The sequence below is a fragment of the Lemur catta genome, chromosome 1 (assembly GCF_020740605.2).
Source record: "Lemur catta isolate mLemCat1 chromosome 1, mLemCat1.pri, whole genome shotgun sequence".
Classification (NCBI taxonomy): domain Eukaryota; kingdom Metazoa; phylum Chordata; class Mammalia; order Primates; family Lemuridae; genus Lemur; species Lemur catta.
In genome coordinates this window covers 62,575,396-62,602,786 of record NC_059128.1, presented here as the reverse complement: position 1 = coordinate 62,602,786, position 27,391 = coordinate 62,575,396, and positions in this window count along the sequence as shown.

The window sequence follows — 27,391 nt, the reverse complement described above, 5'->3', positions numbered from 1 at the left end:
TAATGTACAGTATGTCTTACTTTGGGCTATAATAAAACAAAACTTTTTGAAAGCCACTGGTCAAGAGACATATTACTCATGTTTAGTGGAGCCATTATGGTGTCTATTATATTACATGCACAAAATATATAATTTATTTTGTCATAGAATTATAAATGTACTCTAGTATCTTCACAAATAGCAGGAATACATATTTAAAAAAAAAGGAGTAAAACTTTGAGCACAGCATAGTCTGACACATACAAATAAGGAATCTTTAAAAAAAAGCTATCAGAAACAAGTGAGTTTACAAGGTTGGAGAATACAAGGTCAATGTATAGAGATAGATTATATTTCTATATCCTAGCAACAAACAGCTGAGAGTTGAAATTTTACAAAATACCATTTACAATAGCCTCTAAAGCATAAACTACTTAGGGGTAAATCTAACAAAATATGTTAGGACCTATTCACTGAAAAATACAAACATTTTTAAAAGAAACTTTAAATGACCAACATAAATGAAGTGATATATCATGTTCACAAATTGAAAAAAGTATATGTTAAGATGTCAATTTTCCCCAAATTGATCTATAAATTAAATGCAATTCCAGCCGCAATTCCAGCAGTCATTTTGCTCAGCATTGAGAAGTTGGTATTCTAAGATGTATTTAGAAATTCAACAAATTGAAAATACCCTAAACAATTTTGAAAAGGAACACATTTGGATATCCCACTGGATTCCATATAGTAACTGAATTTTCTCAGTAAAGAAAAAGATGTGCCTTCCTATTTTGTGTTCTATTTCATTAATTTCTCCTACTCTTCTATGTATTTTGGCTTTAACTTGTCTTCTTTTTATAATTTATTAATTTGGAAGCATTATCATTGGCTTAATGCTTTCTTATTTTTTAACATTAGCATTTCATAGTATAAGTTTCCTGTTAAACAATGTTTCACATCCTACAAATTTTCATATTTTGTGTATGAATTTTCATTAAGTTCAAAGTACTTTTAAATTTCTCTGTTATTTGTCTTTTGAAATTCTCATTATTTAGATGTGTGCTATTTAATATAATTTGGAATTTTTCATGTCTTTCTGTTACTGATTTTCAGTTTATTCCATTGTTGTAAGAGAACATTCTCTTATTTCAATATTCTTAATTTCATTGATAATTATTATATTACTCAGAATTTCATGAATCTTGGTGATTACTCAATGTGCATTTGAAAGTAACATGAATTCTGCAGTTTTTGATGTGTTTTGTTCAGTGTACTGAAATGTCAATAAAGTCAGTTTGACTGGTAGTATTGTACTTTGTATAATGTTCTATCAATTAATGTGAGAAGTATGTTTAAAACTTCTACAATTGTTGAATTTTCTATTTTTCAATTTTGATTCATGTATTTTGAAGCATATTTTTGGGTTTATACACATTTAGGATTTCTCTGATTTTTTTGATGAACTGGCTTCTTTATCATTATAAAATATCCTTATTTTCTCTTGGTAATTATAATTCTTCTGAACTCTATTTGATATTAATACAGCTCACACCTGGGTACTTAATCGATTATAATCTAGTCACCATGCTTTCCTTGAACTCCACATTCTCTTCTCAACTCAGTGAGATTTCTGAACTCTGTTTGGGTGCTGCTTCCTTGCTCTGCGATCTAGCATTTGTCTCAAAATAGAAATCCAGGCCAATTGTAGAGCTCAGCTCATTTAATTTTATTATTTCAGGAAGAGGCACGGCCCTGTACTCCTTTAAAATAGTGGTTTATGTATTTAGGTATATAAACATTTCTAGGTATTTACATGGGAGGATAATTCTAGCCCCTGTTACACAAGTATGGCCAAAAGCAGAAGTCAAGACATATTTTCTTTCGTATCAGTTTTTAATTACTTTAGCACTTTATTAAAAAGTTCATTATTTTCTCAATGTATTATTGTGTTTCTTTGTCATAGATCAGGTGACTATGGATGTGTTGGTCTCTTTCTGGTATGACTATTCTGTTGAGTGGTTCAATTTGTCCATCCTTACACCAAAACTTACATAACATTTATTTTGCTCATGAATAAGAAATTTGGCTTGGAGGGAACAACTTATCTTTTTTACACTCAGTGTCAGCTAGGGTGGCTTGAAGGTTAGGGGCTGGAATCAGTTTAGGGTTCATTCACTCGAAGATCTGGCAGCTGCTGCTGGCTGCTGCTTGGGACTTCAGGTGGACCTATCAGCCGGAACAGCTGCATGTGACCTGGATGCACATGTGGCTGAGTTCCTCAGGTGATCATCCCGTTGTAACTTTTCCTGCTCTAATGTGTTCATTTAGGCCTGTAACAAAATTAACCTATTGTATTATTGATGAAAATTTAGGTAATTACCAATTTTTTGCCCTTATGAATAATATCCCTATGTATGATGTTCTACATTTCTCCTAGGCACATACGCATTCTTCTAGAGCATATAAGTCAAATTGTTGGCGTATATCAAATTTACTCAGTAATCACAAATTGTTTTCCTTAATGGTGGCATCAATTTATGTGACTATCAATAGTGCAAAAGTCTTTAGATCCATATTTACCAATAAACAATATTGTCAGACTTTTAATCTTTGCTAATCTGGTTGGTATGAGTGGTATCTTGTTGTTGTTTTTCCTGCTGATGATTTGGAGAATATATTTGCATATTTTTTCTTGCAGTCTGTGTGTGCATGTTTTTCTTATGTATTATTGACTTTTTCTAATTGATATGTAGGCATTTTTAAATATATATTTTGAATATTAATCTTTTTTCAGTGTGTGACAAGCATTATTATTGGGTTTTCATTTTTCTCTAGTATATTCTTGATATATACAATTACATAATTCCAACTTAGTCCAAATAATCACTCATTTTTTTAATAGTTTGTGATTGTGGTACCTTTAAAAAAAATTCCCCTGTCCTAAGTTCTTAAAGATATTTTCACATGATATCTTCTGAAAGTTTTACCAGATGGGAATAGATTTTTTTAATTGATTTATATTTTACATTTCTTTTTCTTTTATTTATTCTTCCCAAAAGTTCTTGAAAAGAATCCACAGACTACAGTCTTGGTTCAGTGTCTTTCTATACATCCGCTAGGTTAAACTCGTTAATTTGCATCATTCTCTTATGAATTTACAGATTACTAGACTAAACAATATATTAATTTCTAAAATAGGTGAAATTCTTTGTAATGGTGAATTTCTCATTTGCTACTTTTAGTTTGGTAAACTTTTGCTTTATATATTTTGAAATTTTAGGCACGACATTAAATTTATTATATCTTTCTAGTGAATGTAACTTTTTATCTAAATGTACCCATTATGTAAAGCACTTGTCTCTTTGTTTGTTTGTTTGTTTTGAGATAGAGTCTTTCTCTGTTGCCTGGGTTGGAATATGGTGGCATCACAGCTCACTGCAACCTCAAACTGCTGGGCTTAAGTGATCCTCCTGCCTCAGCCTCCTGAGTAGCTGATAATTTTTACATTTTTTATGGAGACAGGGTCTTGCTATGGTGCTCAGGCTGGTCTTGAACTCCTGGGCTCAGGTGATCCTCCCACCTCAGCCTCCTAAAATGCTAGGATTACAGATGTGAGCCACTGAGCCTGGCCTCTCTCTATATTTAATGTTGTGTTTTATACTAACTCATGCCTATAAATATCACCTTTTTGCGGGTCACACTCTCATTTGTATCCAATCCTAACCTTCCCTTGAGATACATTCCTGCATTTCCAACAACTTGCTAGATATTTTCATCAGTATATTCCATTAGAATTTCATATACAATCTGCTGCCAAATTAAATAATAATATTTCTTCTTAGACCTGTTCCCTTTTCAGTTTTGTATGTTTGTTTTAATAAGATCATTTAGCGCAAGGCATCCATGCTTCACACATGACGTATTTTTTACTCTTCTTTGTCTTCTATTTGCATATGTAGTTTAGTTGTCACATCCATACAGACTGCAACAACACTGGCAAGTCCGCAGTACTCTCTCTATGGTCGTTGTAAATCAACCCTGTTTCCCCACTTTCCATCCTATATTTTTCAAACATTAGCTTGTAGATCAAACTCATGAAACAAATATTTAGATTATATATTTTTAAATGATTTAATTACAATGATTAAAAATATTGCTTTGGAACCCACTGGTTCTCGGCATTGCACCATTCCTAGTGATTTTCCTACATGATGGTTTTATAATCCTTTCATTCAACTCTCCCATATTATACTAATTTTATTATAACATCTTTTTCCTGACTAAACAACTATCTCCAAGTACTGGCCTTGCCACTTATTACTGGGTAAATTGGGAAATTTATATAATGCTACTGCTATTTTCAGTAATATTTGTATGTTTATATATTCATGCATATTGTGTATTTACATAATATTTAATGTTATTTTGGTCATCTGAAATGTGGATAACATAATAATACCTAGAAAAGTTGTTGTGACGTATATAGTACTTGATGAATAATACATTATTATTTTTAAAATAAAATTTAAATTCCTTAGCTTGGAATTAAAGACATGTCAGAGGAAGAGAAGAGATTAAAAGACAAACAAACAAACAAACAAAAAAACAACTCTCCTTCACCATATAACAGGCAACAGGTGGAGAATTCTTGGACACAGTCTGCACGGATATTCAGAACATGCTCAATGGAATTAAGCCATAGTTGTCTATGATGGAAATTAACTAAATAAAGACCCTGAGACTGGCTTTTATTCTTTGTTCTCTAGATGACTACCCCAAACAAGCAGTCTACATCTGTCATGGTCCATTTTATGCTGTTATAAAAGAATACTACAGGCTAGATAATTTATAAAGAAAATAAATTTATTTCTCACAATTCTGAAGGCTTGAGAAGTCCAAGATTGAGGGGCACGCATCTAGTGAAGGCCTTCCTGTTGTGCCAACCCATGGCTGAAGGCAAAAGGGTGAGAAAGCACGAGAGAGCAAGAAGCAAGAGGGGGCCAAACTCTCTTTTGTAACAAATCCACTCTCACAATAACTAATTAATTAATGAGGGCAGAGCCTCTTCTTAGACTCGACCTTTCCACACTGTTGCATCGGGGATTAAGTTCCAACATGTGAACTTTGGGGGCCACATTCAGATCCTAGCAATATGTGAACCCTTACCTCAGGTTCTGTTTTCAAGAGAATTCCATGTTAACACAAAATTACTCAGATTAACTTTGAAAATATTGTGGTTGAAAGATTTTTTTTTGGCTGTAAAGTCAAGTCCAAGCTCTAGTCCCTAGCATGTACTAAGAATTGCTGAAGCTAACATTTTATACTCTTCTTCAAAAAGCATTTATTATTCCTTAAACTTGTATCACCAACATTTTGTCCACATTTATCACTAACTTTTGGGCCCAGGAGAAAATAAAAACTGTATGTATGTGTGTTGTGTATGTGTGTGTGTGTATATATATGGATATAGTATATACATACACACACATAACATATATATATGTAGTGGTATCGACTCAGTAAAACAGGCAAAGGTGATAAAGTATACAGCTCAGTAGGAAACTAAACTAATCAAAGGATGGATTATTTTGGTGTTGGATATTAATGCTTAATTCTGTTGATATAAATGTAGTTGTTTCATTTGGAAGTGTCTACTTTGAGATAGTATCCAACCAGTTTTATATGATTGCATTCATTATGTGGCACACATTTTTCTCTACTGGTATGAATTTTTATGCATACTAAAAAGCAGAGTGCTCTAAGTCTCAATAAAAATTCTATAGTCAAATCATCACTCTTCTTAGCACTTTTACCTCATTTTTACTAGTTTTGACTGGATTGCACTCTAATATAAATTTAATGTAACTTAAAAAATATTTACACAGTGACAGTACAGTGTAACTGGGTGCTCATACTTTAACAATTCTTTATTTCTGAATTCAATTACTAGGTTGTGAATTTTGAGCATCTGATTTAAAAATATTATTGAATGTCGAAAAAGCATAAAGCTGTGATAGGCCATAGCTCAGTATCCTTAAAGTCTGATGATGTAATCACAAGTGAATATCACTGTGATACAGCAAAATAAAAGCTTTTAATGTGTCAGGTAGGCTTTGAGTACTTACATGCTCCCTTATCAAGCCTAATGTTTTTAAACCCGCTAGGATTCTTCAGCATGCCGAGTCTCTCATTCTGCACAGACCACATTCCTCACCACACTATTAATTCATCCTATGAGCAACTAAACAGGCATTGAGATGTTTACTTATTCATTTGTAGTCTTTTTCTAGTGCTTGTTTGCAGGTTCAACAGAAAACCAGAGTGAAAGCGATAAGGAGTCATTCCTGCTAGTCTTTGTGGTCTGGTCTAGCTCAGTAGATACACTCTGACTTCAAAAAGGTGATTACCTCTGTGGAGAGAGCAAAATATGATTGGGAGAATGCTTTGATAGTATCCGTAATATTTATTTTGTTTAAAAAAAGACCTGAAGCAAATATGGTAAAAGTAAATGCTTAAAAATTCAGCATTGATTATATGGGGGCAAAAATTATCATATAAGGTAATCTGCTATAAAAAATAGACCCCAAATACAGAAGCTAAAAACAAGATGGAAGCTTATTTTCGTTTATGTACTATGTAGTGCAGAAGTGGGCAATTCTGCTCCACAAGGTCAAGAGGGGATCTGGCTTTCTTCAGTCCTAATGCTCCACCATCAAATTGATGAATTGCGTATCAGCAGCACGTCCCTTTCTAGCCCGTGGTAAGGGATCAGAGGGGCAGTGGAAAGCAAGCAATTTTCCTTAGGGAAATGATGTGGAAGTTGTACATACCACTTTTACTCATATTCCATTTGCAAAGACTTAGACATATGTCCACATGCAGTTACAAGGAGACCACAAAATACGATCTTTAGCTAGGCAGCCACATGCATTGCTAATACTCTGATAACTGGAGTTAGTTTCTACTGCAAAATAGAAGCAAGACAGAATAGAATCTAGAAGAAATTTAGCCACTGCATAATGCATGTATATTTTGTTATGTTATGTTTAAAACTTAAAAACAAGAGATAATTGATTCGTTAATCACTTAAGCAGCTGAATGAATTTAGTAAGAACAAATCTTGAAAAACCAGCTTTGTGTTTACTTTTTGTTACTAAAGTGATAGAAAAGCTAAACAGTGTAGATAAATGTACCTGATTTCTGTAAGTCACTGACAGATTCTACTGCAATATATTTAAAATGATATGAGAGATTGTAGACTGAATGATTTATAGGTTGGCATATTAATAGTTAATCACCATTTCCAAGTATTAATATATTGTTAAAAGATCATAATGAATCTAGAGGGAAATTGTTGGTGGTATCTTATAATTTAACCTTGTACTTTTCATAAATGTTGTAAGAGGTGATGATGAGTGGAGAGAGGATAGTAAAGTGATGGCTGTTGAAGGTTGGCTATGTAGACAATGCAGAACGTTAAATGTTTAATATAATTTTTCACATACACATTATTAAAGTATTAAAGACAGATAGATATTATTACAACTTTGCAGATAAAAGTGATTACATAAGAAGCATAGAAGGTTAGTTTATTGAATGAGGAAAGATGAAGTTTAGAACAATAACCAAAATATTGGATACATAATCAGAATTATGAACTGAAAGTGGCATATGAAATAGAGGATTAAATAAGGTATGATACTCCATAAAATACTTTTATAAAACTGTTTTACTGCAAATATGGTTTTCAGATATTTATTGTGTTAACAAAAATGTAAAGTTTAAAATTAGTTGATAACAGTCTTAGCTAACCATGAGGCATGGTTGTCAACAACAAATGCTATTAGGTCATTAAATATGGAATATCTAATTTTGAATAAAAAGTGTGCTTAATTATATCTCAAACAAGAAGCAGAACAATTAATCAAAGTATGTGCCTAAACTATCCACACAGTTTTGCCACCTTAACAGTAGCTTGTTTATGCCAGCAGTGAAGAAGCCTGAAGAGTGAGTGGCAATCAAATTGCCAAAGGTGCTTTCCACAACTTGTTAAGAATTGAATATTTTCCTTGCAAGAAGTGGTCCAAAACCTGAAAGAAGTGGTAGTCAGCTGATGAAAGATCAGGTAAATACGATGGATGACAGAGGGTTTCCAAGTCCAGCCTCTGTAGTTTGAGCAGTGTTGTTTGTGCGTCGTGTGGTTGAGTGTTGTCTTGCAAGAGGATTGGCCTGTCTCTGTGGACCAATCTCAGCTGCTTAATCACAAGTATCCTCATCATTTCTTCCAGCAGGTTGCAGTAGACATCTGCTTTAATTTACTGACCAGGTTTCATGAAGCTACAGTGGATAATACCAGCACTGGACCACCAGACAGAAACCATTAGCTTTTTTTGATGAATATTTAGTTTTGGACTCTGTTTCAGCACTTCATCTTTATCCAACCATTGTGCCAAATGCTTGCGATTGTTAAAAAGAGTCCATTTTTCATCACACATAACAATACGGTGTGTAAATGGTTCACCTTTCTGTCATGACAGCAAAGAAAGGCAAGTGTCAAGATGATTTCTCTTCTGATGCTCATTTAATTCATGCAGACCCATCTGTCCAGCCTCTTTACCTTGCTGATTTGTTTCATATGGTCCAATATTGTTGGAATATTAATGTCAAATCTTGTTGTTAATTCACTCATAGTTTTGAAATGGATTTGCTTCCACTACAGCTTTCAGCTCATCATTACCCACCTTGGTCTCAGGTCACTCATGTGGCTCATTTTCAAGAATAAAATCACTAAAACAGAACTTCTCAAACCGTCAATGTACGTGTGTTCATTAGCCACATCATTCCTGAACACTTCGTTGATATTTTGAGCTGTCTATGCAGCATTGGTTCTATGATGGAACTCATATTCAAAAATAACACAGATTTTTTACTTATCCATGGTTTCACAAAAATTGCTCTAAAAAATTTGAAAGATAATCTCAAGCCAAAACATGCATTTGAAAGACTGAAGATGTACCTTCATAATAAAAATAAAACTAGATGTGTCAAAGTAAAATGTCAGTGATATCAACCGTCAAACTTAGCACTTAAGGAAATCGGAAATTTCATACTTAATAACATAAATATTTCAAATTTTATCAGTAGAAACCCAGATACTACCCAGAAGATGGGAGATAATACCTCTATAATATTCTGCATTAGTCACACTGTCTGGTCTGTTGTATTCACTTTGGGGATCTTCACATTAAAAGAGACATTAACTGGCTGCAATGTGTCTGGAAAAGCAGGATCTGTATGGAGAAATATCTGTAAATAGTGCTATATGTGGAATGATGGAGGGAACTGGAAATATTTAATAATGTAAAAAGCTTACTGTCTTCAATTTTTGAAGGGTTGTCCTGGGAAAGGTAGAGTAGATTATTGCATTCTACATTACTCTAGATATCAAAATTAAAACCTTTGTTTATAGATACATAGATAATAGCTTGTATAAGGAAATATTTTCAACAACTTTAGCAATTATAGTTGTTCAGTTGTTCAGAAGCATAAAATTATTTATATCTTGTCAGGAAAAAATTTCAAACGGAGAATAGATCCTTCCCTAAATTGTATCCGAATTAACTGAGGGGCGGGGATGGTAATAATTATCCCATAATCATTTGAGATATTGTTATAAAAAGGCATATCACTAATAAGAGGCATAAGTTAGTCTAGTAAAAGAAAGTAAAGAATAATGGTTATTGAACCCAGTAACCTTGGGCTCTCTTTCCTCACAAACAACATACATAGACACACGCACATACACATCTTGTGACACTTCAAAGCTCTCATTGAAATTCAGGTTACAGTAGTAAACAGTACAGAACAAACCAATGAAATCCATTTGGAGTACACAAAAACAAATAAACAAAAACACCAGGCTCCAGCTTTGTCAAAACTGTACTGCTGAGTTAAGAAATCAAGCAAGAAAATCAATTTTCTCTAACCCATGAATTAAATGAATAAAAAACTCAATATGAAGATGGAGCATATCGAGTATAACCCAGCATTCTTAAGCCAACCTTAAAATGCTCCCACAAAGGGAGGGAGAATCAGTGTTCCTCTGGATGTTTTTACTTATCTATTCTCTAGACATTTATGAGGCAACTACTAATGACCAAAAAATAGTACTGGGCATTTGAAATGCAGGAATATAATTCACATTCCCTGCCTCCAATACACAGCTTCTGTTTTACTGGAAGCACAAACACATGAACAAATACAATATGACAAAGCTTGTGATAAAGAACAGGGTGCATGGAAAACAATTTTAAGAGGCACCTAACCCAGATTGAGAGGCCTGGGGAAGGATTCATGGAAGAGGTAACATCTACCTTAAACTGTGAAAGCTAAGTGTTCAGCAGCCAGGTGAAGAGGTGGAACAACAATCCACGCAGACAAAATAGCAGAAGTGCACAGGTGATAGATGAGAACCTGTGCCAGCTGGTAAAGCAAAACTGAAATAATTCAACATGGCTAAAGCCTAGGATGGAAATTTGATATGAGGAAGGGGTGCCCATAGATCCTGTAGTGTGGCTTCTCAGTTTTGTGAAGGGGATGATGAGTTAAGAATTGAAGGATTTTAGCAGGGAACTGACCTAGTTAGATAAAGCACTGGTCATCACCTTGTACAATTGACATGGAGATTCTCCAGGTATTGCTTGCAAGTCTTATTTATAGCAAGAATATTAAGAAATAGAGGAGTGAAAGCTGTATTTTGTTACTACATATATTTTGATTATAGACATAAAATTTGAAATCGAGGTCTTCCTATGTGCAGTTACTGCTAACACAAACCATGTGGTGATAGCAAATATTATACTATGAATTACTCATCCTTTTTTCTAGATCATCACACTGCCATGGAAATTTACAATTCCACATGTAAAATTTTTTGAAGTCATAATTGTTCTCTGTCAATTGAGAAAAGCATTAAGATTAAGGTAACAATAACTGAATTAGCTAATAATCATAAATATATATCTCAGAAATTATGGGCGATTTGCTTACTGAGATAGAGGTAGAATATTGATAACCTTAAAACTGGTTGGAATTTATTAGGTAAATAAATATAGCCTATTCCTCCCACTTACTGGGTAGAACGCATGGTAAAGCCTGCACATGCCTGTTTTTGGTGCCAGTGAGCTATAATGAAAAAGACTCTGCAAATGTTGCTTTGGAGTCCTGAATAACAATTTCTAACCACTGTGTTTTTGACAAGATCTTTGCATTTAGAGCTAATTAGTGAAACAGCATGAAAATCTCAAATAATAGAAATTATATTCAAAGACTTTTTTTTAAGAGCTAGAAATAAACAAAACAAAGCAAAACAATTTATTCCATAAATTGAACTCAGCCTACCGAACTCCTTGCAGGTTCATATTTTCTCTCATATCAAGACTTCTCTCTCCTATCCATTTAATTACTCCAGGAAGCTTTGTTTGCTCCTCCAAGACACAGTTGGATGCCCTTATCTTTGTCTCTATCTTCTTATTTCCCCTCCCTCTCTAAACCATAAAATTCTTAAGAAGTGTGTCCACTGTGGGAAAAAAAGAATAGTCAGAATATATGCAGGATTAAAAGTAGTTATGGGATTGAATTTGATTAAAACATACATATCTCTTTATGAAAAATAGTATGACTAAGCATTGCCAGCAGTTTCCTCCTTTTCATGTTACAGGTCAAAGAGAACCACCACTTGTCAACATCTAAAACACGTAGCAAAAGACTCAAATTCCATGCATTCCTACTACTCTTTCATTAATTTTAAGGAATACTTTGTGCTTGGAGAGAAACATGTCACATGCAATAAATCATGGTTAATCAAAATATATGGAAAATAATTTTAATTATTGGAATCCTCGTTTCCTCCCTGTCTCTCCAAACAATATACACACTATTTTTCTTTAAAACCTGTAAGGTTTTGAAATTTTATTTGTCATCTTTTCCAGTCCAGTCTGTACAGGAATCTATAGTGAAGTATTTTTTTTTGGCTATGTACCATCTGATAGGGTTCATGATCTGGATATGAGAGATTGGGCTGAATCACACTGAATCCAAGACACACTGAATCCTTCCTTTCATGGTGGGAACTACCGGTTTTGTTATCATTTGTTTATTTGCTTGTTTTAACTTTAGTCTCTACATAATTTTGAGTATTAATCTATATTTTTAAGTATATTTGTTACTATGTTATATAGATTTGTTACCCAAAATGTTAGATATACAGCTTGCTTATCTTTATATAAGGAATCCAAGGATAGTGTGGTCTTACTTCAGAATTGCTGACAAACATCACTTAAAGTTAACAAAGTGTTTCCTTTAATAGCTCTCTGGATATTAAGATGTAAATCTTAACTAAATTTGAAGAACTGTCTTTTCTTGATCAGAAGAAAGAGTATGTCTAGAAGGTCTTTTATGAAATAAAATGTCTATCTTCTTTAGAAAGAACAAGTTTTTAATAATCTACTATTACATTGTCAGCACCTCTTTCCTAGTTTCGGGGGCCGTAGAACACAGAGCATCCAGTCTCTCATGTGATACTGACTTTTAAGTTTGAAAGCATTTTGAAGCAGAGTCCTTTCCTGAGAAAGGACTCAAATATGAAATTTATTTACAACCATCAGCATTGATGATATAGCATTTTATACCTTCTTATAACCCTCATAGGCATATTTTGCCTTATTTTGTATTCCAACCAGTAGGAGCCGGATCTTCCCCTTGCACTTCCACTTTATCATTGCTAGTTACTTGCCTGAAAGATGGGCAAAAGTACATGAAGATAAGAAAGAAAAACATGGGTCAAAGAAAACCAAACTATCCTGCAAATGTCATGTAAAAAATGCCAGTAGGGATTTTGAGAACAAACCAATTATTATTCTGTCTTTGGACACAACTGATAATTTAACGATGTTCCTAGACAGAGACATCTCCATGCACCACCACCGTTTTTGAAAACTTGTCCTTGGTACTTTGATATGTGGGAATTTGGGGAACTTATCCACAGATAGATAGAGAATTCTCTCCTACAGCATTTCTTACATGCACGTGTGCAAAATGATGCAGTGCCTTATGTCAAAAGATAATAATATAAATTTAGAGCTGAACAGCCACATAATTTAAATAAGCAATCAAATTTACTATTTTTTTTAAGAAAAAGAGAACCATGCTTCTACCCAAAAAATAGTTCATCATGAAAAATGTGGGGTTTTTTTACTTACTCACATAAACAAATTTTATCATTCATAATAAAATATGCAGAAAATATATGATGAGAGCTGGTCCATTTTGAAAGAGCAATAAATAATCTAACATTGTGCAGTAAAAAAATGAGGACAGTTCATCAGGAAGAGGTACTTTCAATGGCATATTGTAGAAAAAGAATAAACAAACTTGTTTTCTGAAGCTACTCCACATGTTACAGACTAATTTATTATTACATTATTATTTCCCTCTAGCATTTGAAATTGTATGGTTGGAAAATATTTTATACTTATCAGGAGTTCTAAATCCTTAAATTTTCAGTGTTTTGCATTTTCAATCTTTATACTAAGAGGAATAAAATGTTCCAAGCTCTCTCCTTATTTTTATTTCTGTTTAGAGATGTTTCAAAAGCTGTCATAAAGAGGATTATCTAAACATGTGCTGAATCTAAAGCATGTACATGGATAAAGAGATATATGATTCAAGAGGAAAGAACAATACCTCCTGCATGAATGTGTTTTTATTACTATAACTGAATCCATGCAATCATTATTATGCAGATGAGTTGGAAGCAGTTAAATATTGTGACTTTCTAGCACAACATAATTAAATAAACATATTGTTCTTTGTGTTTCCAGGGAAGTGGCTGTAGAATTGCAGCCTTTGGCTGTACTCCAGGGCTGGTGGGCAACTGTGGCAGGGTATGTTTCTTTTTGTTCTCTGATGATTGAAAAATATACTGGAAAAACAGTCTTCCACTCTAAAATGTGAGAAAAATAAAGATATGGGTCTGTGTGCATTAGTTAAAATTAGTTCATCATTAAGCATTGATATGTTATCCCAAGAATATTTTGTGAAATGTCCCAGCTGTTTATTGAGGTACATTTGCAATTGTCCTACTATATCTCTGGATATGGCAAAAACACAGTGTAAGGGTGTGTCCAGATCAAAATTAATCCCTTGTGTCTAAATGTGTAAAAATTAGGACAAAATGAGAATTCAAATGAAAAGAGATACAGGTGGGATTATGTTGGGAGTAGAAGCCAGGATATAAAGTGAGGAAAATTTTGTAGGGAGAAAGCCGATTTAAATTCCAGGGAGAGACCAACAGTATGACCAAAAACTAGTCAGTCTTCAACTAAAAGGAAAGAGAAAACATTATAAATAATGGCCAAATAGCCACATGAATAAAGTATCATTCCTCAGTGATTTATGTGAGGGCATGCAAAGTATAACATAAATCATATAAGACTAACCTTGAGTATATGGGAATGGTAAATCTTTCACCTACTCTTCAATCTTCTTCCCCCAACTCTGGCCACTTGGCTATCATTTAGAACAGAGTTTCTTAACCTTTGTAATATTGGCATTGTAGGCCAGATAATTCTTTGTTGTGAGGGGCTGTCTTGTGCACTGGGGATGCCAGTAGCACTCTTGCCTCCTTATGACAACAAAAATGTTTGCAGACATTGCTAGTTGTTTCTACGGGACAAGGTCCCCCACAGCTCAGAACCGCTGATTTAGTCTATACTGTAACTTTGCAGCAACAGAAAGGCTTAAGGGATTGTATATCAGTATTATTGGTTTTAGAATCAAGTCATGTTTCCTCAAAGATTAAATTTGACCTTACATCCAAGTCCATCAGAACTAGACTCCAATTTGTGCTTCATTTTTTTAAGTGGACTTCTGCAGTGTACCATTTGCCCCTGCCTCTATTTTGTTAATCTGAAAACTATTCCACCATTTTCCTAAACAGATTATTCCCTCTTACCAGGTGTCATTCTTCTCTTCTAGGCATAGAGTAGCTTCATGTTTTCCCTTGTACTATATTATAATAGTTCCCATTTTTATATTCATGATAAATTCAATTGATGCTGGCTGGCTTGTATACCTATGGTTCAAAGTAGGGCATTTATTTCACAGCTATGACTGGGAGTGGAGTTTTATGCTTTGTCCAATGAGAAAACTAGAGAGCTTCATTATCAAGGACCCAGAAAAGAAGGAGAACATCAGCATGGGGCCTGGCCAAGGCAAAGTCAGAAGGCACTCAAGACAGACATTGCATTAGGTTGCAAATTCTCCCTTTTGGAACTAGTACCAAAATTATGGAGGGGATTTATTAAGACAGATGCATGGGAAGTAGCTTGTCATACAATTTTCTTGTGGTAACTCTGATGTTATTTCTTTAGAAAGACTGGGCAGTGGGTGACCATATATATGTTATCATCATGTGCCCTTAATAATATTTTCATCTGCAGTTGCTCCTTCTTCCCATTGACTCTATACATTCTGAAAGAACACTTGGAGATTCAAGTGGACTTTTAGAACATGTGTCACCTAATTTGTATGCAAATGGGTACAACAGAAAGGTTTGTTTCACATTTTTTTAGGATATATTGCTGTTTGTAAAACATCCAGCAGGCTTCATATCAACCACTGAAATTACCGTCTTTCTCTTGAATGTTCTATTCTGCTTCCCTTTCCACTTTGCCCTCCACTGATGACCAAACTTTGTACTTAATAGAGAAATCAGATTATCTGACAGGTACTTTTTCACCTTCCCATCACCAAACTGTCAACTCACCTGCATTTGTAACCACCTCCACTGTCTGATTTTCCCTCTGTTGCTTTGGAGAATGTATTCCTCTTTCAATTAAACATGTCAGGTATGCCCTGAATTCATCCATCTCAAAACGTGACCTCTGCAATTACCTCTCTCTCTCCTATTTCTCTAGGGAGGTAAAGACAGCCTGAACCAAGATATCTGTGAGATCACATGGAGTGTATGGATGAAATATGTGACAGAGTAACATCAATAGGAGTTATTAATTGATCTCATTTGAAAAATAAAGGAGAAGGAAACAGTGAAGATTGCAGCAAGCAGAGAGATGTCATTGACTGAATCTGAGGAAACAAGAGAAGGAACATTAATCTTACAATCTTTGATGGAATACCCCCCCAAAATATTATTTCCTACGTTTTACAGGTAGTGTCTGGAGAATCTATTTCATCTTACTATGCACTTATGAGTATTTATGCATTCATAAATTTTCCAATAATATTATTTCTGGAATGATCCTTTTACCACTCCCACCTTTGGCAGGACCTCTTCTTCATATTCTAGTTAGAACTGCTCTGTGCATAAGAGTGTTTCATATATTCCCCTCGATAATAGAATGTCAGCATTTTCCCCCTTATTATGGTGATGATTCTATTTTCTGGTATTTTGTTGACATATTAACTGTGAGGACATTGGAGAGAGAAATAAAAAAAATAAATCCAAAATGAACACACACAGTTGTGATTAAATATCACATGTTCCAATGATTAAGAATTCTTCCGAATGTGTGGCCAGATAATATTCTATATACCACATTGAGTTATTTTATCAAAATATTAGACTTCTTTTCTGTTTTCCTAGAGCTTTTTTTTTTTTTTTGGCACAATTCACTCACCAGTATACAGCTTTTATTTAAGAAATTCAGTGTTATAATTGAATTAATCTATAGTGTCCCCTTCTGAACTGTAAACCCAAATTTTAAAAGTTGCTATAATCAAATGTCCTGAATGCACTTTCTAAAATAAGTAGAGCTAATTAAACACTTTATTAATAAAGACCTTAAAATATGATGAATGCAGTGTTTCTTATATTTCTTGACATTATAACACCTATATATGCTGTCTCAATCTTCAACCTGAGTATAAAAGTATGAATAATTCTCTTTGTAAAAATCATATGGAAACGTGTGATGACTTGAAATTATCAACGTTATTAAAGGAATAGCATTTGCCTCTAGGCTTGCCTAGAATATAGGGATGCTCTCATCATGGGTAGAAAAGTTTTTTAGGTCTTCTACAGCCTCTTAATTGGTTCTTCTAAGCTTTTCATTTCTCCCCTACCCGAATATTCAGGAACATTTAAACATATGTGGTTTTAATATATTGATGTTCTGAGTTGTCCCAGATTTTTAAAATCAATTTTAATTCTTTGAAAGTTTTGACAGTATCAAAGCAATCATCTTCATCTTTGCAATATCAGATTTAGTCTTAAATTTTGGCTCTTGGTTTGACATACTAACTTCCTGGGATAAGTGCTCTCTAAAACATGAATCCCTTGGGAGTTTCCTTAAATAGACTGAATTATAACAATAACTTCAAATCATGCCACAATCCAAGGAAGAGAAGTTTTGAATTTTCCAGTAATACAATATATGGATTTAGTTATAAATTTATAGGATTCTGTTTTAATAATATGCTAAAAGAATCACATTCTTTATTAAGGTATTTATTAAAATAGGTCAAAATTTAATTTTTGTATTTCTTTTATATTAACTAAGAGGCTATAGTTCTTAGTATTGATTGCTATGTAGAATAATTTTTGTACCTCATAACTCAACAAATAAGAAATATAAAGAATATAAATCTCACTCATTTTCATCTTCTTAATAATCATGTTAAAATAGTATGAACTATCTTCACAGTTTTCTAATCAAAGATCATCGGAAACACTTGTTTGTCTCAGCAAAGCAACAAAAGAGGAGTTAGCATGAAGCAGTGACCTAGCAATGAGAAGATACAGATTTAGTTTCTGTCTTCATCACTTGTACAGTTTGTCACTTGGCATTACTGCATCTCTTCCAGGCTGAGATTTTCTTTCTATAAGTATTTTTTTTTTTTTAGTACAATATACCCAGCAGTTCTTGGGAAATATTAAAAGATGGTACTGGTAAAACTTGCCTCTTATGTACTAACTACATAATGTGCTGTGTAATTGAAAGAACAAAAGGTTTGAAATTACGGATGATGCTCTTTATTATTATTATTTTTGCTCCTAGCACTGTTTGGTACATTATTCTTTGTTTAATGATGAGTTTGACCTGGAGGAAAATATATTCAGAAACAGTACACATATCTTTCCCTGTTGTATTTACAACTTAAAGCAGTTATTTATTCATTTTTGCTATGTTTCTGTTTTTACATTTTTATGAGCAATAGCAAATATAAAATTAAATCTATTGTAACTTCTCCTATATTGTAAGATTATCCTAAAGTTGCCTTCTCTATCAATACTATTCTGAGAACTTTGGTATATTTTAAATTTTATTTCTTTCTAGATGTACCTTTATTTATTTATGGTATTGCTCTGTGGCACACAAAATAGTATACTAGATAATCTGACAAGGGTAATGCATCTTCCCAAACAAGAACTGAGCTCAAACTTGATGAATATGATTGACTTTTGAGAAGCAAAATAATTTCAAAGGTAAGTTACTGGGCAAGTCCTTAAACTTAGCACTTCTCATAAATTCATCCCACGTTAAAAAAATGTACTGACTTTAGAGTTTGGATAGATTTAAATCTCTATTAAATTAACCATGTACAGATTTTTTTAAATAGCTCTGTTATTTTACTCTGTTATATGAAACAATTCTTCAGCCTTACTTTATACTCTCAGCTTACCAAGGCATGGGTTCCATCCTTTTAATTTATCTCAGTTTTTAACTATTTATTACTTTCACAACAGTAGGGAGAACCATCCTTTACAGAAATGCAACTGTCCAATATTTTGAAATAAACACATATTTTTGATACAGAATTATTTTGGGTATCAAAGGAAAACAATTACTCTTCTGTCTCTGAGTTTTCCTTTTGTTTGCATTTTGGCTAACTTTTGACATTGGCATACACTATGTTTTCTCATCTTAAAATTAGTTTTGAAGTTCCTTTACCAACTGCTGATACTCATAAACACAAATAGCACATTGCAAGAAAATTCAGCACATAGTGAAAAGGTTTGAAAATCTTAAAAAGCCAATACGTGCAACTCAAAAATTGTTAGATCCTGCATATAACAGGTATTTTTCCTTTTCCCACCATACTTGAGAGAGGATTTCATTTTGTATGCATAGAACAATATCTATAGTATACATTAAGCCAACTTTATGACAACAAGTAATCTTTGAGGGCTTGAAAAATCAATAAAATATTTATAAGAAAAAGTAGCTACTGAGAACATGCAGTCCCTGGTTATCAACTCATGTTATAGGTGATGGCTTCAGCTATCTTCAGATTGCAAAATATAATTTATCACTATAAAATTGTCCTCACTACAAAGCTGAGCTCTTTCAAATTGGTGCAGGTTATTGTCCTGAAAAGAGGTAATGTCTATCTCCACTCAGAGCTCAAACAGTTAATATTCAGAACTTGGGACCAATTTGGCTGACATGAAAGGGCCCCTGGTGCAGTAATGACTCTCTGCTGGTGATCTGTATGTCACTGCACTTAAGTTCTAGAATGCCACACGTGCTTCAGATGAGAATTTATTTTGTTACTGGGCTTAATGCACCCACTTGAATATTTAGATGAGTCACTTTTCTGTCAAACAAATTTGTCTTTTATCATCATGCACTTAAAATTAATGATGAAAAATAGGCAATGGATAAAATTGTATTTTATCTGATCAGTTTTTATTTCTTCTGCTTACACTGGAACCAGTAAGATTGTGTAATGCTTCATATCCATCTTCGACTGAAACAAGGATGGATGCATATGGACTATATAGAGAAGACAGACTGACTGATCTTGATTTTACATGGCTGGGTTTCCACAGCTGGCATGTATGGCCATGAAGCTGGGGCACTACATAACTTTAAGGAGCGCTGGACAAAAATGTGCACAATGGGCAGAACAGTACAGGAGGCACTGGCACCAGTGTATAAGAAGGAAAGATGGAGTTTGGTTAAACTATCATTGTGTGCACAATTGGCACAACAATACACGGGGTCATTGGTACAGATAGTTAAGAAGCAAGCAAGGAGTTCTATTAAATCATCATGCTTAAGTTACAGAAAGTTTCTATAGTCAGTTAACTGAGTAAATCAGACCCTTGCCTGCTTTGAATTTCTGACTTTTCCTAATGACATCTAAGAGCTACAATGGACTTAAGAGTTCCTGTAGTCCAAACTTCTTACTGTAGGAAAGAGAACTAAAGCTCCTACTCTTTAAGAGTAAGCTACATAGATAACAGTGGCCATCAGAACTAGATATGAAATCTAAGTATATAGATTTCCTTTACAGTGATCTCTTTCTAAAATTCTATTCTAGCTCTCTTTAGCTTGTTAATGTGTTTACAGCCACCTCTCACCTGAAAATTATAGGAAACATCACAGGGAAGTGACCTCACAATAATAGAGTTCTGGTTTTAGTCTCTCTTCAAGTCCATTTTGCTATAGGGATTCCACAGTTTTGATCCTGGCTTGTTAACCTCATTAGCATTGATTCTCCACACCTGTGCCTGTGGTTCGTTGGGGACTTAAGGTGCATGACTTCTTTGTACCAGAGACCACCACCAAAAATCATTTCTCTCATGACCCAGTGGAATATATAGAATCTGAAACAGTGAACCTGGAATCAGGTATGGATGTTGAACATGTTATTATAAGTAGTTTGCACATGTCTATATTGTATGATATTTCATGCAACAGAGATTTGGACAACAAGGGGAGGAATGACAAATGAAGTTAATTTCTTTTTTCATTTTCTTTTTTTCATAGTGAGGTTGATGGGGTTTTGTTTGCTTTCCTAATGAGATGGTGATTTACATGTTTCAGAGAACTGCTATCTCTGTGCCCTCTGTACATGATTTTAGCCTTGCAAATCCGAATCAGAGGTGTGTGTGAATCCAGAGCAGATGTGTGCAGCTGGGCAAACATTTTTGCCATTGCTCTTCCTTGGAATGATAATCCACATGCCGAGATTTCAAATGAGTTTAATACACATTTTCTTGATTAATGGAAAATGGCAGAGTGTAGGAGACTGAAACAGTTCGTGCTTTGCTTGATTAATTAATAAGGGACTCACTTTTCCCAGCTTCGACTCATTATGCTAATGAAGTGTCATCAATTAAGGCTTTCCCTTGATTATTGAATCTGTCAGGTAGTGTTCAGTGAAAATGTTGCATTCCTTTGCTGTCTGGGTGGAATTGCCATTGCAGCTTTTTATGAACTGCTCCTGCCATTAGCAGTTGTTTGCTCTATTTTCTCATTATTGTATCTTTTTCTTGACCTTGAGAGAGGTGACTCCGGAAAGCTTGGAATGAACTGGAAAATGTTATATATGGGAGTATGAGTCAAGAAAATGTGTTAACAGAAAGATACAAACCATTCTTCATTCAGAAACCATCGGTAATTATTAATGCTATAGTAAAAAATGAATCAAAAGAATATGTTGAACTTTCTGAATGAAGTCTTTGGCATTGTCATTAGATTAGATAAGTAGTTCAGAAATGAATTATCATTAACCATTTCAAATCCTGCTGCACATATTGTTTTAAGAGGAAGAATTTTTCCTAAAGAAAATATCCTGAGGACAAAAGAGTACATATGAAATTTTTTTTCTCTTGAGGTAAAGTTTTCCTTCTTTTGCAAATATTACTTGGGTTTGGAACCACTTAATGTGATAGAAATATAAAAAGAATAGAATGTAACCTACTAGAGCTTCTGGATTAGGTTTAGGAAACAAATATGTTTATACATCATAGTAGCCTTTTCTCCCCAGCACTGAAGATGAGGCTTTGGGTTATGGATAAAGCTTATCAACACAGGTTGCCTAATACACCCATTAGGGAGCACCTTACTTCACAATTAGGAAGTACCCATTAATGAGAGACCTTTAAGCCACTTATAAGGCTGTAAGTAGTAGAAGACCTGAGTAAGGGCCTCAGAGTCACCTATCCCATTCCCATTTTGGTAACTGACATCTCAGGGGAACATAATATTGAATGTGTTTAATTTTCTCTTTTCACTTTAACCAAAGGAACAAAATAATTTTACAATTTTATTGTATATCCCTGGACCTAGGTATAATATTTCTTAAAAAAAATCAGTGGTGTCATCTGTTTGCTTAACCCATCAACGTCTGTTTCCCTAACTGTGGAATGAAGAGAAAATGTTCATTCATGACTACTTTTCTGAATATTTTGGATATAAATAAATGGAGAAGTAAATGGGATACTCTACTACTTTCTTTTAGGTAATAAGTTTATTCTGTATCTTTGATGGTTTAAACTACATAATAAAATGGTGTGTGTCCAGAGGGGGTGCTATATTTAATTGATTAATTTTAATTATTTTGGGTAAAATAGACTTTAGGGCATGCATCTTTATAAAGTTTGCAGATCAATAAAGTTATTTTTCAGATGAACAATGTAATGTGTTTAGTCAATAGCCAACAGTTAACAAAAAGGAAATGGAGTGTTATCAGTTTAACAAACACATATTGCAAGCCAACACTTTGCCCTTGTTCATGCCAATGTGTCACTATTCATCTAATAAACTTCCTTGTTGGTAGGAATTGAGCATTGTGAGCTGCAGCATAAGGAAGTATTTAAATAATCAGATGCTGGAATCAAACAGCCTGGATGTGAGTCCTAACTCTCCCCCTTCCTAGCTGTGTGGACATGAGCAATTTACTTACCCTTTCCATATTTCATTGTCCTATATCATAATGAAAATAGTACCTGCCTCACTCAGTTGTGTCTTCCATGAGTTAATGAGTGTAAAGCTCCTAGAAGCATGCAGTACAGACTGAATGCTGTAAAAATCACGTGCTATTATAATATAGAGAAATATATTTTACTGACAATTCTTACTGAATTTTAGGATCATACAGATGGTTGTTCATAATCTATCTCTAGGGACACTTTTATTGTTTAATTTTTTCATTTTTGGATCTTGAGTTAGTAATGAGGCTATGTCAAGCCTCAATTTTATTACCTGTAAAGTAAGCATGGTAGAATCTACCTTATTTCGTATCATAAATAAGTTCTGATGCATAATCAATGCTTAATAAATATAATCACTATTACCTTCAATTTTTATTTCAACACGGAATGTCATCGCCACACTAAAATACTTTATTTTCTTTGACCAAATTCAGGATATAATAAAATACCCTTGTTGTGGATATATCAGCAATGATGACATATGACATATGCTCTAGATTCAGTATTAAAAATACATTATTGGGCATCTACTTTGCAGTCCAGTGTTCTCCCTTGCCACAACAAAATCCTGAATTATATTAGAAAAGCAAACATGGCAATCTTAATAGAAATGAATTATATAGACATAGAAAATTCTTCCCACTGTTAAAAAATATTGGTTTTCTTAAAAAGGAAAATAATATTTGCCTTGTGACTGGCATAATTATAGCTAAGTCACAGAGTATCAGAAATTAGAGTTTTATCAGAACTCGAAAGTTTACTCCATTTTCTGTTTTTTTTTTTTTTTTACCAAATGAACATTATGAACTAAAATATAAATCATCCAGCCTAATTTTAAATACATTGTCATCATCATCCATCATCATCATTATCAAAACATGTATAAACAAAGAGATGGTGATTTGGGGACTATGTACATTTGATTAAGGTAACTGAAGAAATGTCTTTTCTTTCAATTTATAAAATGCAAATTATGAAATGACTGTAAAATCAGAGGTTACGGTTGTTCCATTTTTAGAACTTATTAGACCTTTACTTTTTTTTTTTCCTTGCCTACTTTTATATTTTTATATTATACTCAGTTACTTATGGATTATGCAACCACTTCTGGGAAATTCAAAAGTGATGTAGAAACCTTCTCACCTACCCTTGTTTTCCAGGCACATACCTAAGACTATATTCTCAACTTCCCCTGAAGATTGCTGTAACCATGCAACAAAGTATTCACCACTGGAATGTGAGAGGAGGTAGTATGCACATTTCCAGGTCCATTCTACAAACTTTACCCATGAGCACTCTTTCACGCTAATTTCCCTTCCTTCTTGCTTAAATAGAAACTCCCAGAGTGCCCCAAGAGTCATCATTGACCTGACATTTCATAGTCAGTTGTATGAGAATGCTATTGTCTTCAACTGTTACATGTTTAGTTCTACTACATATAGCCCAGATCACCATAACTAATAGAGAAATTATAATATTGAAATGAGTGATATTTAAAAAAAATAAAATGTGCTATAACACAAATTTTTGCTCTAACAACAACAAATGGAGATCATGTAATAGATGTTGAAAAAATACATACAGTTAGTTGCAAAGATGTAGATTTGAGCTATATGGGGACAAAATGCTTTGAAAACTCAAACTCACACCTGTAATTACTTGGAAGGTAGACAAAGTGTCTATTGAACCTGTAGCTCTAGGGGAAGAGATTTAAAAATAAGCCAAACTGTTAATAAATGTGTGACTGTTATTTGCTGCACTCAGCCATGAATTATAAGGAAGAGCTGAGCTGAGGCAAGAATTAGTGGGTTTTAAATAGAGATTGAAGGGAATAAAGAAAACCAGAGATTAAAGCATCCTAGGCCTGGAAAACCCAACTTCTGTGAACCCCGAATAATAGGAGATAAGACTGAAAAAGGCTGTGAGAACCAAAGGCATGTTAAGACAGTATAATCAAAGGGCTTCAGTTTATGCAAAATCAGCTTAAGAAGTTTTGTCTCCTCATCCACTCCTATTGTTTCATATGTCCTTCAAGGGATGGGAGAGGGAGAGGCAGAGAGAATGAATGTGACCATAAAACAACCCTTGGATTATAACCGGCTTTATGAACAAATTTCAATGGCCCCTCTATGTTATTTTATAATCCTCTTCCTTAACTAACTACTTGAACTTTTGAGTTGTTTCCCAGAAATGGTGGATATTCTGCAGGACAGCTGAGATTCTGAAGACCACTGGGCAGACTTCCTGATGCCATCCCTGAAAACCTGCCCCCAATGCACATACACCTTGTTAGTTACACCATGACCTGCTCCAAGGCACCTGGCCCCTTCTTTAAAAGCCCATGATTTTCATTACTAGAGGAGACTGATTTAAGATCCTCTTTCCTATTCTCTCAAGACATCTTTCATATTAAAAATTTCTTTCTTCCTTGGCAATCTTGTTTTCTCAATAATTTAATCTGTGCAAAAAGCAACTAGACCTAATCTGAAATTCCCTTGCTCTTTCAACAACAGGATTAGAGAATTTCATCAGTGGAAATAGCTGTCTAAACCATGAAGTTTTTAAGTAAGGCATCCTCTACTCTACCCGCTTCAGATGTGGCCATTGAAGACAATCAAACAGGAGGAACTTTCCAAAGGACAGAGCCTAGGGCCGCAAGATACACTGAAGAGGAGAATATCCCCCAAGGGAACAGACTCTGAATATAATCAAAAACAAAACAAAACAACAGCAACAACAAAAAACTTTCTCCATGTCCCTGGCCAAGATGCCTGCCTTGCAGGATTTTGTCCTGCCATTAACTAGGGAACTATGCTGTTTTTCATTTTTCCCTTTCATGAATAGAAGTTTTCATACAATCATCTTGCCTTTGCCTTGATACTGAACAGAATGGGAGGAAATCCACAACTTCTCTTTCAATTCACAGGTCACTAGAACATGAGGAACCAAATTTAAACCTAATGAACTTTGAGCTGAGTTTTGTAACTGGAGGGTAATTAGGTTGTCTCACTTGAATAAGCGTGTGTTCTTACTTGTGCACATGGGTGAAGAGGCCAGCTTGGGTGATGGATACTTGCGGTGAGTTAGGAAACATATTCTTCTTTTTCCTGGACTACATTTTCCTGCTTCATTTTCAGACAGCTTTGTGCATGCTACTATATTCTTTTTCATGAAATATGTGCCTCCCCTGGCCTCAGTCTCCTAAATGTATTCCTCCATGCTCATTTCCCCTTCTGACTGACTTGGTATATGATCCCCAGAGCAATCATGGAAACTGTATATTGAAGTTTCGGAAGTTGCCCTCAGCCCTGATCTACAAATGATTCGGAGAAGTAGACACTCTCTATATTCTGTAAACTTGTAAATTCCTTGGACTATAGGAGCAAGAAATAACTTTTCATTGTGTTAATCTATTACATCTTTGGGTCCAGTTGTTTTCCTAGCCTATTCTACACTAATTAATACAAAGGATAGAATCTAAATGGAATTGTAAGGATCTAAGTAATATATTAATCCAAATTTGTCTAAAGTGAATTTGTTTAGGGGTTCATTAAAGACCTCAAATTACTTCCAAAATGTTTCTAAATTTATAGAGAAAGTGAAAAAGAAAATTAAGTCAAACACCTTTAGAAATGATAGCTTTTCTGTATTTCCTAACACTGTACTGATGGCACTTAAAATACATTTTGAATTTATGTTTGTTCTGATATGATAAAGGAAACGAAATGCTGATAGGTATACCCAAATTAATTTGTGACTATATCTAGTAGAGGCAGACAACACTATTACTACATGTCACCTTGCCATTATATTCTAGGATGCTGAAGTGCTAGAAAAAGTCTGCCCTCATGTCATCTGAAAATAAAATTTTTACACCATGAAACTTCGTATCTCTGGAAGCATAATTTTGTTACTGTGATTCAGAATGTATATTAGCAAAACATTTTTGTAAGTCAAAAAAAAGTAGAATACAGAGTTTACCATTCATATTTGCTTCAACTAGAAACATTTTTCCTTAATAAATCTCATTGCAGAGAATCAATAATATGGAAATAAGGTGAGTATATCTAAGTATTAAGTATTATTCTAATATAGAAATAAAATATTCAAAATTGATAGTTTTTTGTCAGCAGCACAAATTCTAATTTGAATTTCTAATATGTTAGAATTTTATTTGTTTTTATGAAAACTCTATATTCATCATCATATTTTTAGGTGATCTAAATTGGAGTCCAGGTGCCAGGTTTTTTGTTTTTTAACTCATTTTGTTTTTCTTGATATAGCCAGGAAATTTAAAAGTAAAGTAGGAAACATAATGTTATGATACAAAACAACAAGGCTTCTTGTGCTGAGGTAAGTGCAAGCAATAATTCTGCATTGCAGTTATTACTATGGAATCAATAAGTATAAAACTAGAAAACAAAAGTGTCTTGCTAGAGGTTTATTCAACCAGCAATCTCTGGTGGTGCCCTTCTGTGAAGATAGTGTCATTTTTATGAAGAATTTATTAACCTACACTTTATTTTTGAATCAGGGAATGCAATTGCAATGTCATTATTTAATGGTTATACGGTACTCTACTGATTTCTGTATAGATCATGTTTTAAAGGCACATTCAGGAATGAGAGGACAAAATGGAAAATGGGCCAAATTCTTCCCAAATAA